This window comes from Geotrypetes seraphini, chromosome 1 (assembly GCF_902459505.1).
Source record: "Geotrypetes seraphini chromosome 1, aGeoSer1.1, whole genome shotgun sequence".
NCBI classification, from domain to species: Eukaryota; Metazoa; Chordata; class Amphibia; order Gymnophiona; family Dermophiidae; genus Geotrypetes; species Geotrypetes seraphini.
Window position 1 is genome coordinate 328773157 of NC_047084.1, and position 12083 is coordinate 328785239.

Here is a 12083-nt window from a genome sequence, read left to right on the forward strand (position 1 = left end):
ATCATTCAACAGATCAAGAGATCTGGTCTGTTCGGAATGGAGAGATAGTTATGAGGGAGTGACAGCCTTTAGAAAACCGTTGGCAATACATGGGTGAAACATGTCGGTTATCTCCCCCTTTATGTGAATTGAGACCAGGAACATATTTAAGCTAAGTTAAACTATGTTAAGTTATCCAGTTTAAATTATTTAAGAATATAAGGATATAAGAAAACCAGCAAACAGAACATAAAATTAAAGACAATGACGAGTTGAAGTGTAAAGCCACCCACTATGAATATACATTGAGTGGGGAGATGGCCTCGCTGAGGATTGAAGGAAAAAATTTGAAAATTTTTTTTTGAATGATTGAGGAGGGGAGGTATATGGTATATACACCGTATACTTTAGAGTCAGTGAGATAATAGCCTTTTTCATTAAGATTATATTATAACATATGCCGTTTGAGTTAAATTGTCTTACTTTTATGAACATATCTCTGTTTTTTATATGTATTATATATTATCAATATTTGTGAATGTCTGATTTTCTAGATGTTTTTGCATCCCTGAGGCAGGCACCAATGCTGAAACATGGACCATGTTGTGTCTACAACACAGGTCAATCCAATATATGACAGAGACTATTTGATTGGTTCTTAATAAATATTTATTCATTGGTTTTATCTCTGGTTGATGTGTACAATTCTATCCCCACTTTGGTATTTTCAGATAGGTCCAGACATTTTGAAAATAATACAAAACTCTACAAAATACACTCAGAACCTATAAGGAAGGAAACTGTACAGTGCAGCTAGAAAAAAGTACTTGCCACACATTGACACTTGTACAATTAGTACAGCTCCATCTACTACCTTGCCAAGACTTGGGCGTCTCTAGCTGTCCTAGATATGGGCACCACTCCATTAAGCCAGTTTTTCATTTGCCTAATTTGGCAGCACTTATGTCAGACACCTAATGACACCTAAGTCAACCATACCTATTCTCCGCTGATAACCATGTTTACTTTTTAACATAAATATAATACCAGTATAGTTATAGGTCTATCACCAACCCTCTCTCTCAAGATAAATAAATAAGCAGCTAGGTTGGCGTACTATGCTTATAAGTATCTTCTCAGAAATACCTATGCAACTTGCTAAATGGGTCATACAGAGTAATTATTTCCAATACCAACAGGATTTTTACCAGCAGATCCAAGGGGTGGCCATGGGGGCTACTCTGACCCCCCTCGGTTGCAGCCCTTTTCATGGCTAAGTTTGAAGAGAAATATATATACTCGTCTCAATGGTTTTTAAAGGTTGCATTCTGGAGCTGGTTTCTTGATGATATTTTTTTCATTTGGCAGGACACGAGAGAACAGTTAGATAGTTTTGTTCACCATTTGAATACGGTTGATGCTAATATTAAATTTACCATGATATGTCACCGTACTCAAATGGTGTTTCTTGATATTACCATTCAGGTTCAGGAAGGAAGACTACAGACCTCTTTATATCGCAAGCCGGTGATGCGCAATTCTATTCTACATTTTGACAGCTTCCATCCATATAAGCTTAGGTTCAACCTTCCTATAGCCCAATTTTTACGGGCCCGCAGGATTTGCTCCTCATTGAGCGAATATAAAAAACAGGCAGATCTATTAGCTGACAGGTTCCGTAGGAGAGGTTAGCCGACGAAATCTATTCGCCAAGCATACTTGAGAGCCAGGTTTGCCCAGCGGGACCTTCTTTTAGACAAGTCTGAGGGTTCTGATAAGGATGTTAATGAACTACTGACCTGCTCCCCTATTCTAAGGATACTAAACAAGTGGTGGGCTATATAAGACAATAGTGGCATATAGTGTAGCTCCATTCATCTTTGGGCGATTTTCCTCGGATTGCTTACTCTAGGGGAAGAACTATAGGACAGAGATGTGACCCTTTGAAGTATAGTAAGGGGGAAGTGAGGGCGAGAGGCCACCACAGCCCATGTGGTAAATGTCAGTGGTGTTCCTCCACCATCATAGGTGATTCGTGGAGGGTCCCGGGAAAAGCATTGAGTCTCTATTCGAATGAGGTTACTGACTGTGCTTCACAGGATGTAATATACGCAATTGTATGCCCATGTGAGCTGGTATACATAGGTAGGACTACGGTAATCGCAAGATTAAAACCAGGCTCAATGAACACAAATCGCGTATTATCAACAACATTACTCAGGCTCCTCTAGTTGCTCACTGGCAGAGATATAAGCATGGGGTCGATCAAATCAGATGGCGAGTGATTAAAAGGGTCACGGGGAGGGATGGTGGGAACGATTTACGGAGGTTAAATGAGGCAGAACAAAGGCTGATTTTTACACTAAATACGGTAGAACCAGGGGGATTGAATGGAGAGATTGACTGGGTCACGCTGATTGGTGGATGAACGGTCCAATGGAATCCCTGGGGGGAGTGGTTATTACCTGATTTTGCACTTAAATGAGGGCCGAGAACGCCGGTGACATCTTTCACAGAATCTGTACTTGTGAGTTGGATGACAACGGCGGCCTCGGTAAGCATTTATTGAGGATGGGATGAAGTGGTTGTGAACTTTTTCTGCGGGGGGTGGTAGTGTGTAAAATATTCCACTGCAGCTTCCCTAAGTATTGTTTTTTACTTTTGACACAGGGAGACCCTTTGGACAGCACTGTGTGTGCGAAACATGTCGGGTCAGACTCCCAGGTTCAGCTGTGTATAAAAGCTAAGTATATACTTTTCAAATAATTTCTTGACACTATTGTAGTTGAAAAAAAGGCACCTTTATGAACACGTTTGAATTACCACAGCGTTTAGAAAATGATTTACCTATGATGAGCTACCACGTAAATCTCCCGCGTTTTTGAAATTCAACATAGCGGTGGAGTGGTGGGGCTGAGGTATTTCTGAGAAGATACTTATAAGCATAGTACGCCAACCTAGCTGCTTATTTATTTACTTTTTAACATAGGCATTGTTAGGCATGAGAGGGAGCCACCACTTAGGCATTGCTAGGCATTCTAAGAGCTTGGTGCCAAACTCTTAAATTGTTTAATTAATATTTTTTCTTTGATTGGCTGAAAACCAGCATGGTCAATTACCACACTGATTAAGCCAATTAAAAAATAAAAATTAGGTGTGGATCCCAAACTTAGGTGTCACTAGGTGGCTGCAATTATGGCACCTAGCAGCGCCTAATGTAAACACCATTTATAGAATATGGCTGTAAGTGTATCTGTATGGTCTAAATAACTACATGAACAGGCTACATAATCCCTCAGTTCTTACCTGTATCTTCAGAGGAGGCCAAGTAAAAAAAACAAAAAACTACCAGACGCAAAAGTGTAACTTAAACATTCAGGGCCTTGGGAGGTTTTTGGCATCCTACTATCTGGTAGGACAATATCCAAAAGTCTCACTCAAATACAAGTGAGTGGCCATTTTATTGGGATTATGACATCATCAATTAATTCATTATTAAACATATGTAGTTGGTACATCTTCCAATTAGATTACAATTGTTTCACTAGGATCCAATTACAAATTCCATACTTCAGCATTGTTCTATTGGTTCTATTCAAGTCACATAATCATTAGTAATTTTCCTTAGCAACAATAATGACTTAAATTATCATATGTTATTAAATCACAAGACACTGGTAAACAACTAAGTTTTGCTTCCCAAGCATTATTAAAGAATAGTGTGAAAAATATGTTAGTTCTTAGGCATGCCAAGAACCTAGACTGCTCCACACCAGGGCCAGCCTGACCCAGGAGTGTCTTGTGTACTCTGTACTACAGGTATTGCTAGGGTTACTAGACTTCCAGTAAAATCTGGACATGTCCTCCTTTTAGAGGCAGTTTGACTGGGTTTTGGAAAGCCCCAGTGAGCTTCGGCCACATCTGGAGATGATGATGTCACACAAATCTGCACATGTTTGAGGCCTTCCAAATGCAGCCGGAGCATGTCGGGGAAGAAGATGAGGCTTTGAGGGGGTGGAATGGGGTGGACCTTGAGGCAAAACTAGGCGGGGATGAGTGGAATGGGACGGGGCCAAGCATTTGGATTTGTGAGGCTCCAAATATGGTAACCCTAGGTATTGTTGGCCCTTCACCAGCCCCCATCCCATCCCCCAAAGCTCAAAAACGCCCCCTCTCATATAACTCTGAGCTGTGACAAGTCAGAAATTTTATAAATTCAGAGTAACAATGCAATTTTAAATATTTATATTTGCCTAAAAAATACATCTGCTTACAATCTATGGATTGAAGTTGAACCGACCACTATGAATGAAATTGAGGGACGGGTTTGCTATATTGACAGCACAATAGATGAGGACACAGATCAGATAAGTCTGTGCCTGCTTTTAGCCCCACACTGCCAACCTACTTGACCATCTCCACCCTAAGATTCAAGTGGACCAATTGGCCTCATGGAGGGCAGCATACAGCCACGATTCCCCTCCCTCACTCCCTGTGGACATACTGAGAAAGGGGGAAGGTGGTCAGAGCTGGGGGCTGTGCAAGTAAAGGAGGATTACTACTGATACCATTTGGACTTACAAATAGCAGTATCTACAGCGACATGCCTGCTCACCATACTGCCAGTCTCTGTAGCCCTCCTAGAGGCCCAGTTCATACTATGATAATAGCAACCGACAGTAAGTGGCCCAGTCTCCCCTCCATTCATGGAGTGTGTGGATGCAAAACTGCATGCAGGAGCTGCACACCCAGCACACACTGCTGTGGCTTTCTAAGATAATCAGATTATCATGGAGCACAATTTTTTAAAGGCCTTGAGTTTAAAATGCAAACTGAAGACCATCCAAAAACAAACACTTAATTGAAGCAATGTGTCCTACCGTAAACAAAGAAGCAGAAGTCGTCCCAGGCTGTTAAGTCAGTTTCAGATACAAAATGTTCAACCCTTTTAAAAGAGAAGAAGATTAAAGATGAGTGTTGAATTTGCTGATTAACCTGGACTAATTACAGAAAATAAGTGTAATAACTGTCCATAGGGCAAGGATGATCCCTATATATTGTACCCAACGCTGCTCATTCAGAATATAAAATGATCAAGCATTAAGAACAACTATACATAAGATGTATTGCAGCTGAGCCTCTGTCAACAATGGCCATGGACAGACCCATCTTCATCCTGAATGAGGTAGAAAAGGGAAGGAAAAGGGAAATGGAAGCTTGCATTTAGCTCTTATCTTTTTCAGTTGTAGTTCAAGGCTAGTTGCATTCAAGTACAGTAAGCCTATTCCTTGCCCTAGAGGTCTTACAATCCAGGTTTGTACTAGAGCAGTGTATCTCAAACTGTGTGCCGAGGCACTAGTGGAGGAAGAGAGGCGCCTGCCAGCTGACTTCTCTATGCGGTACAGCACCAGCACTGCCCGATTCGCCTGCATGTTTTCCCCTTCTCTTTAGTGTCCTCCGGCTTCCCCCCTGGCCTCCCGGTCTCACCTTTAAAGTTAATTAGCGCAACCTGCAGAGGATCGCCGGTAGGTAAAATGATTTTATTTTCAATATTGATTGAAATGTGTCAGTTTAGATAATTTATATCTACTGTGTATATATATAGGAAAAATGAATGGAAAAATTGCATTACAATTAGTAAAGGGGATGGGATCTGGGGCAGAGCTTGGGTGGACCTAGGGAGGTCTGTGGTTGGGGTACTCAGCTGATATTTGTTAGACTTAGGGGGTACTTAGTAACATAACATAGTAGATGATGGCAGATAAAGACCCGAATGGTCCATCCAGTCTGCCCAACCTGATTCAATTTAAATTTTTTTTTTTTTTCTTCTTCTTTGCTATTTCTAGGCAAGAATCCAAAGCTCTACCCAGTACTGTGCTTGGGTTCCTACTGCCGAAATCTCCGTTAAAATCTACTCCAGCCCATCTACACCCTCCCAGCCATTGAAGCCCTCCCCAGCCCATCCTCCACCAAATGGCCATATACAGACACAGACCGTGCAAGTCTGCCCAGTATTGGCCTTAGTTCAATTTTTAATATTATTTTCTGATTCTAGATCCTCTGTGTTCATCCCATGCTTCTTTGAACTCAGTCACAGTTTTACTCTCTACCACCTCTCTCGGGAGTGCATTCCAGGCATCCACTACCCTCTCCGTAAAGTAGAATTTGCTAACATTGCCTTTGAATCTACCACCCCTCAACCTCAAATTATGTCCTCTGGTTTTACCATTTTCCTTTCTCTGGAAAAGATTATGTTCTATGTTAATATCCTTCAAGTATTTGAACGTCTGAATCATATCTCCCCTGTTTCTTCTTTCCTCTAGGGTATACATATTCAGAGCTTCCAGTCTTTCCTCATATGTCTTCTGGCGCAAGCCTCCTATCATTTTCGTTGCCCTCCTCTGGACCGCTTCAAGTCTTCTTACATCCTTTGCCAGATATGGTCTCCAAAACTGAACACAATACTCCAAGTGGGGCCTTACCAATGACCTGTACAGGGGCATCAACACCTTCCTTCTACTGGCTATGCTTCTCTTTATACAGCCCAGCATCCTTCTGGCAGCAGCCACTGCCTTGTCACACTGTTTTTTCGCCTTTAGATCTTCGGACACTATCACCCCAAGGTCCCTCTCCCCGTCCGTGCATATCAGCTTCTCTCCTCCCAGCATATACAGTTCCTTCCGATTATTAATCCCCAAATGCATTACTCTGCATTTATTTGCAATGAATTTTAGTTGCCAGGCATTAGACCATTCCTCTAACTTTTGCAGATCTTTTTCATATTTTCCAATCCCTCTTTGGTGTCTACTCTGTTACAAATCTTGGTATCATCTGTAAAAAAGCACACTTTTCCTTCTAACCCTTCAGCAATGTCACTCATAAACATATTGAACAGGATTGGCCCCAGCGCCGAACCCTGAGGGACTCCACTACTCACCTTTCCTTCCTCCGAGCGACTTCTATTAACCACCACCCTCTGGCGTCTATTTGACAGCCAGTTTCTAACCCAGTTCACCACTTTGGGTCCTAACTTCAGCCCTTCAAGTTTGTTCAACAGCCTCCTATGAGGAACTGTATCAAAGGCTTTGCTGAAATCTAAGTAAATTACATCTAGCATATGTCCTCGATCCAACTCTCTGGTCACCCAATCAAAAAATTCAATCAGGTTCGTTTGGCACGATTTACCTTTTGTAAAGCCCTGTTGCCTCGGATCCTGTAACTCATTAGATTCAAGGAAGTACACTATCCTTTCTTTCAGCAACACTTCCATTATTTTTCCAACAACTGAAGTGAGGCCTGTAGTTTCCTGCTTCATCCCTGTGACCACTTTTATGAATAGGGACGACACCCGCTCTCCTCCAATCCCTAGGAACCACTCCCGTCTCCAGAGATTTGTTGAACAAGTCTTTAATAGGACTCGTCAGAACCTCTCTGAGCTCCCTTAGTATCCTGGGATGGATTCCATCTGGTCCCATCGCTTCGTCCACCTTCAGTTTTTCAAGTTGCTCATAAACACTCTCCTCCAGAATCTACTCCATTTTCTTGTGTAACTTTGCCAGACAATCTCGGTCCTTCTCCAGGATTTTCTTCTGTGAACACAGAACAGAAGTATTTGTTTAGCACATTTGCTTTTTCCTCATCACTCTCCACATATCGGTTCTCAGCATCTTTTAGTTTAGCAATTCCATTTTTCATCTTCCTCCTTTCACTAATATATCAGAAAAAATTTTTGTCTCCCTTTTTTACATTTTTAGCCATTTGTTCTTCCGCCTGTGCTTTCGCCAGACGTATCTCTCTCTTGGCTTCTTTCAGTTTCACCCTGTAGTCCTTTCTGCACTCCTCTTCTTGGGTTTTTTTTATATTTCATGAACGCCAACTCTTTCGCCTTTATTTTCTCCGCCACTAGTTTGGAGAACCATATCGGCTTCCTTTTTCTCTTGTTTTTATTGATTTTCTTCACATAAAGGTCCATAGCCATTTTTATCACTCCTTTCAGCTTAGACCACTGACTTTCCTCTTCTCTTATGTCCTCCCATCCTAACAGATCTTTCTTCAGGTACTCTCCCATTGCATTAAAGTGCTTGAAGTAGTTGAGAAACACTGCTGTAGGCAATCAGCTCGCGCCAGTGCCTCTCCTCTCCGGCCCTCTTCCCTACTGGCATCTCAGGGCCCATATGTGGACGTTGATGCGATGATGTCACACATATGCGCACTTCTGGGTGCCTCAAGCCGTGGCCACTAACTTTAGTGTGCCCCGGCTCGAGAAAGTTTGAGAAACACTGTACTAGAGAATGACATAGGAACAAAGTTTGTCCCTGTCCTGTCCCCATCCCCACCCCATCTCCATGAACTCTGTCATCCCCATGATCTTTGTCTGATCCTATCCACACGAGCTTTGAATAGTTATGATTTCATATTAAAATCATTTTATTAAAGCGGTGTATCGCAAACTGTATGCCGTTAATTTCCAAGTGTGCCACGAGACACTGGGGAGGAGGAGAAGCACCAATGCCAGCTGCCTACAGGACGTACCTCTCGCAGCAAGAGGCACATCCTGTAGGTAGCCTCCACTGGTGGCTCAGGGCCCCGTCTGGAGAGCCTTCATGCATGCGTGGACGTAGATGTCATCACATGACATCAGCGCACTTCTCGATGCCCTTGAGTCGCAGCCGCCACGTTTAGGGTGACGCAGCTTCACAAAGTTTGTGAGATACTGTATTAAAGTATGAACCCCCCCCCCCTAATATTCTGTAGAACTGTAATTTTATAAATCACAAATACAGAACAAGGATCAACAACAACAAAAAAAAAACATCTCCCCTTCCCGCACAAAAATATCCCTCCACGGAGACAACTAAACAAGCCAAATTACTACAAAATGCTGCATAGAAAAATCATGCTAACAGAATACCTCAGTCACACACACAGAACTCAAATGCCAAATCCATAATAGCTGTCCATAAATAATACACATAAATTAAACCAAAATCCTAAGAAGCCCCCACCTTGCATGTAGTACAAGACCAAAGAAATAGAAATAGGCGTTTCCTCCTATATTGTGCAAACAAAAATCATACATGCCAGGAATGGTGTTAGGGGAGTGCAATTAGGGTAACAGCCCCCCTGGCCAAAGAGAGTCCTAAGACTGCTGGAAGCTGAAGGTGGCATGACCTGGTAATGGGTTTTGTAGATGACAGCTACATCTAATACCAGCTCTGGCAGGATACACATGTCAAATCTGATATATTCTAATCACAAAATAGAAAATAAAAGAGTTTTTTTTCTGTCTTTTGTTGTCTGGTTATTTTATTTTTCAAATCATGTTGGTCTTAGGCTCTGGTTTCTGTTTTCTTCTATGTACCTTTGTCTTTTATTATTATCATTTAAATGATACACTCAAAGAATAAATTTTGAATAGCAATCCAGAAAATATCCAATGTACAAACTGTACTAAGCTAAATAGCAAAGGAAACAATTTACAGCTGAGCCTAGAAACACCTCCAGCTCGAGCACTCTGGGACTGGCAGGACCTGGGCTACTGAAGAGGGAGGCTGCAATCTGGCGTCGCCCCAATGGTTGTGGCACCTGTTTCTGCCGTATGCCAGCTGCTGGGAGGGGGGAGGGGAAGTTGTGCTGATTTGGTGCACACCTTTCTTCTAACAGGGCTTGAGATCTATTTGCATGCACTGCTTTCAATGCATATTCATTAGAGAAATCCTGAAAACCCAACTGGATTCTGGCCCTCGAGGACCGGAGTTGCCCACCACTGGTCTAGTCATTTATTGGAAAGCAAAAAAGGTACTACATTGCCCCAGTACACAAAACAGTCATGCAGCAGTCCAAACCTCAAACAAAAAAGAGGAGTGCATGCTTATACACAATGGACTAGCCAGAAGGCAATTTTTAGGTAGGTCAACAGGTATGCATTTCCTATTCCCCCTTCCCCACTGCACTCCTCTAGTTTTCTACCCATGGGCGTGGAGAGAAGGGGGAGCTTTCTGGACTTTTTTTTAATACAGAGGGAGAGGGTATTAAAAGAAGTGCCAGATTGATGATTGTTAATTTGTTTGGATATATTGTTACACTTATTGTAAATTTGAAAATGAATAAAGAATTTTTAAAAAAAGAACTGCCAGATGGGGGGGGGAGGGGAGAGCTTATGGGGCCAGAAACAGACGACAGAGAGAGATGGTGGGCAATGGTCTGAAAGGAGAGAAGTTGGACCTGGAGTGGTGTGGAGGAAGAGGGAAAGAGATACTTGAAGGGAGAACTGTTTGTCCATCATTTGTCCTGTTTGTGCTCCCTCCCTCTCAAGTCCCAAAACATCCTTTTCCCTCCCTCCCTTCCTCCCTTCTGTGCCATGGGTGTTTACCTTCTTGCCGGCTCCCTCCTCCATCTTGCTACAGTGTTCGCTCAAAATCGTGGGCAGCAGCTCCTACGTGCCTCCCACGGCTAATCTGGAAGCCTTCTCTCTGCCGTCAGAGGGAACGCTTCTGGTTCAGCCGTGAGAGGTACATAGGAGCCTCTGCCCGCGGCTTTGAGCAAACACTGCAGCAATACGGAGGAGGGAGATGGCAAGAAGGTAAACACCCAGGGGCAGCAGAGGAAAACGCCACATCGCCTCGAGTGGGGCTGCACAAAATACCTCATGGAGCCGCATGCATCCCATGGGCCGCAGGTTGGACACCCCTGCTATAGAGGCATTCTAAAGCCAGTCCTTTGGCCACACCCAGACAGTAAGGATTCCCACAACCAACATGCATGAGAGATCTCACTGTGGGTATCCTGAAAGCCTGACTGACTGGTTGGCTTTCAAAGACTTGGTTGAGAATACTGAATGGTTAACCATGTTCTGTATGGCAGTAGAAACATTTTTTTATTACACTAAAAGAGCCACTCATCATTCTTCCTTATATTATTTTCAGAGGTACCTTTGCGAGCAGAAGCAGAAAAATGGATAGGGTAAAAGTGACAGTCAAGGCAACTTAGACTAGAAAATTGTTATAATTATATCAAATTATTCAATTGCTACATATCAAAACACCCACATCAACTTTCTATGCCAAAAAAGCAAGTCATTAAAAATGCAGACCAACACCTGTGTAATCTGAGCTGGTATACTTAGAACAGTTTCACAAAAATGACTTCCTTCCTGAGTTTTAACTTTAAAAAATTATCTAGGAGTAAGTCATTTTGCAAATATACAGGGATAGCAAAGGTTAAAGGCAATAGAACAAGCATATCAAAATGGGGTAGCATGATGCGGCCCTATCTCTCTCTGTGAGAGGAAATCACCCCTGACCAGTTTTGTTGCGTTGCTTTTTCTCTCTCAGTCCTACTATAGCTCTCTTTTTTGGCTTGGTACTTTGAGGGACAGCACCAACGGAAGGAGGTTGGAGAAGTAAGGAGCCACTAGAAGAACCACACATCCAATATCATGGAAGAAAAACTTGACCCAGTCAAGTTGCGCTATAGCCTGCATCAGGGGTCTAAGAACATACAAGGGTAAATCAAAAAATAAAGGCAAAATACATTTAATGGCTTTAATAGACGTGACTGTGAGCAATTGAATATATCACTTTTCCCCATAGTCCCCATGCAAGACAACACATTTGTTGCATCATTCAACTAGTTTCTGCATTCCTGCAGAGAAGATGTTTTTCGGCTGTTCCTAAAGCCAAGTGAGCACCGCTTCCTTTACATCATGCTTTGCCTTTTGCTCTTTGGGTCGCAATGAGGCACCCATATCTCAATGCCAGTGACAATTCTCTCCAGAATACTTGGATCTTCCTTCATACCATCTCAGGAACTGGGATGTTACCTCCACACGCTGTAGCATGTGCAGATCAGTAAGCTGTTTGGGAGCCTATCATGCGCAGACTTTCCTGCATCCCAAGTCATCATGCATTATGACAAATGCAGATCCATAGCCGAAATCCTAATTTGCAGCCAATTGAGACACTGTTATACATTGGTCTTCCCTAGTCAAGGCATCCGCCCTGTCAATGTGCTCTTATGTGCACGATGTTGATGGGCGACCAGAACGACCTTCATTGGTTATACCTGTTCTTCCTGCTTTAAACCTTTTTACCCACTCATAAACC

At 42.6% G+C, this 12083-nt stretch overlaps 1 protein-coding gene across 2 annotated transcripts in view; it reads right to left on the bottom strand.

Annotated features, from left to right (window-relative positions):
- BMPR1B (bone morphogenetic protein receptor type 1B) overlaps positions 1-12083 on the bottom strand; it is a 586865-nt gene that overhangs the window by 466689 nt on the left and 108093 nt on the right. The window contains exon 2 of one of the 2 annotated variants that reach the window (XM_033957895.1): positions 4860-4924. The exons of the other annotated variant lie outside the window; for it this stretch is intronic. The gene's annotated coding sequence lies outside the window, so the exon portion shown is untranslated. The remainder of the gene's footprint in view (positions 1-4859; positions 4925-12083) is intronic. 2 annotated transcript variants of the gene reach the window in all.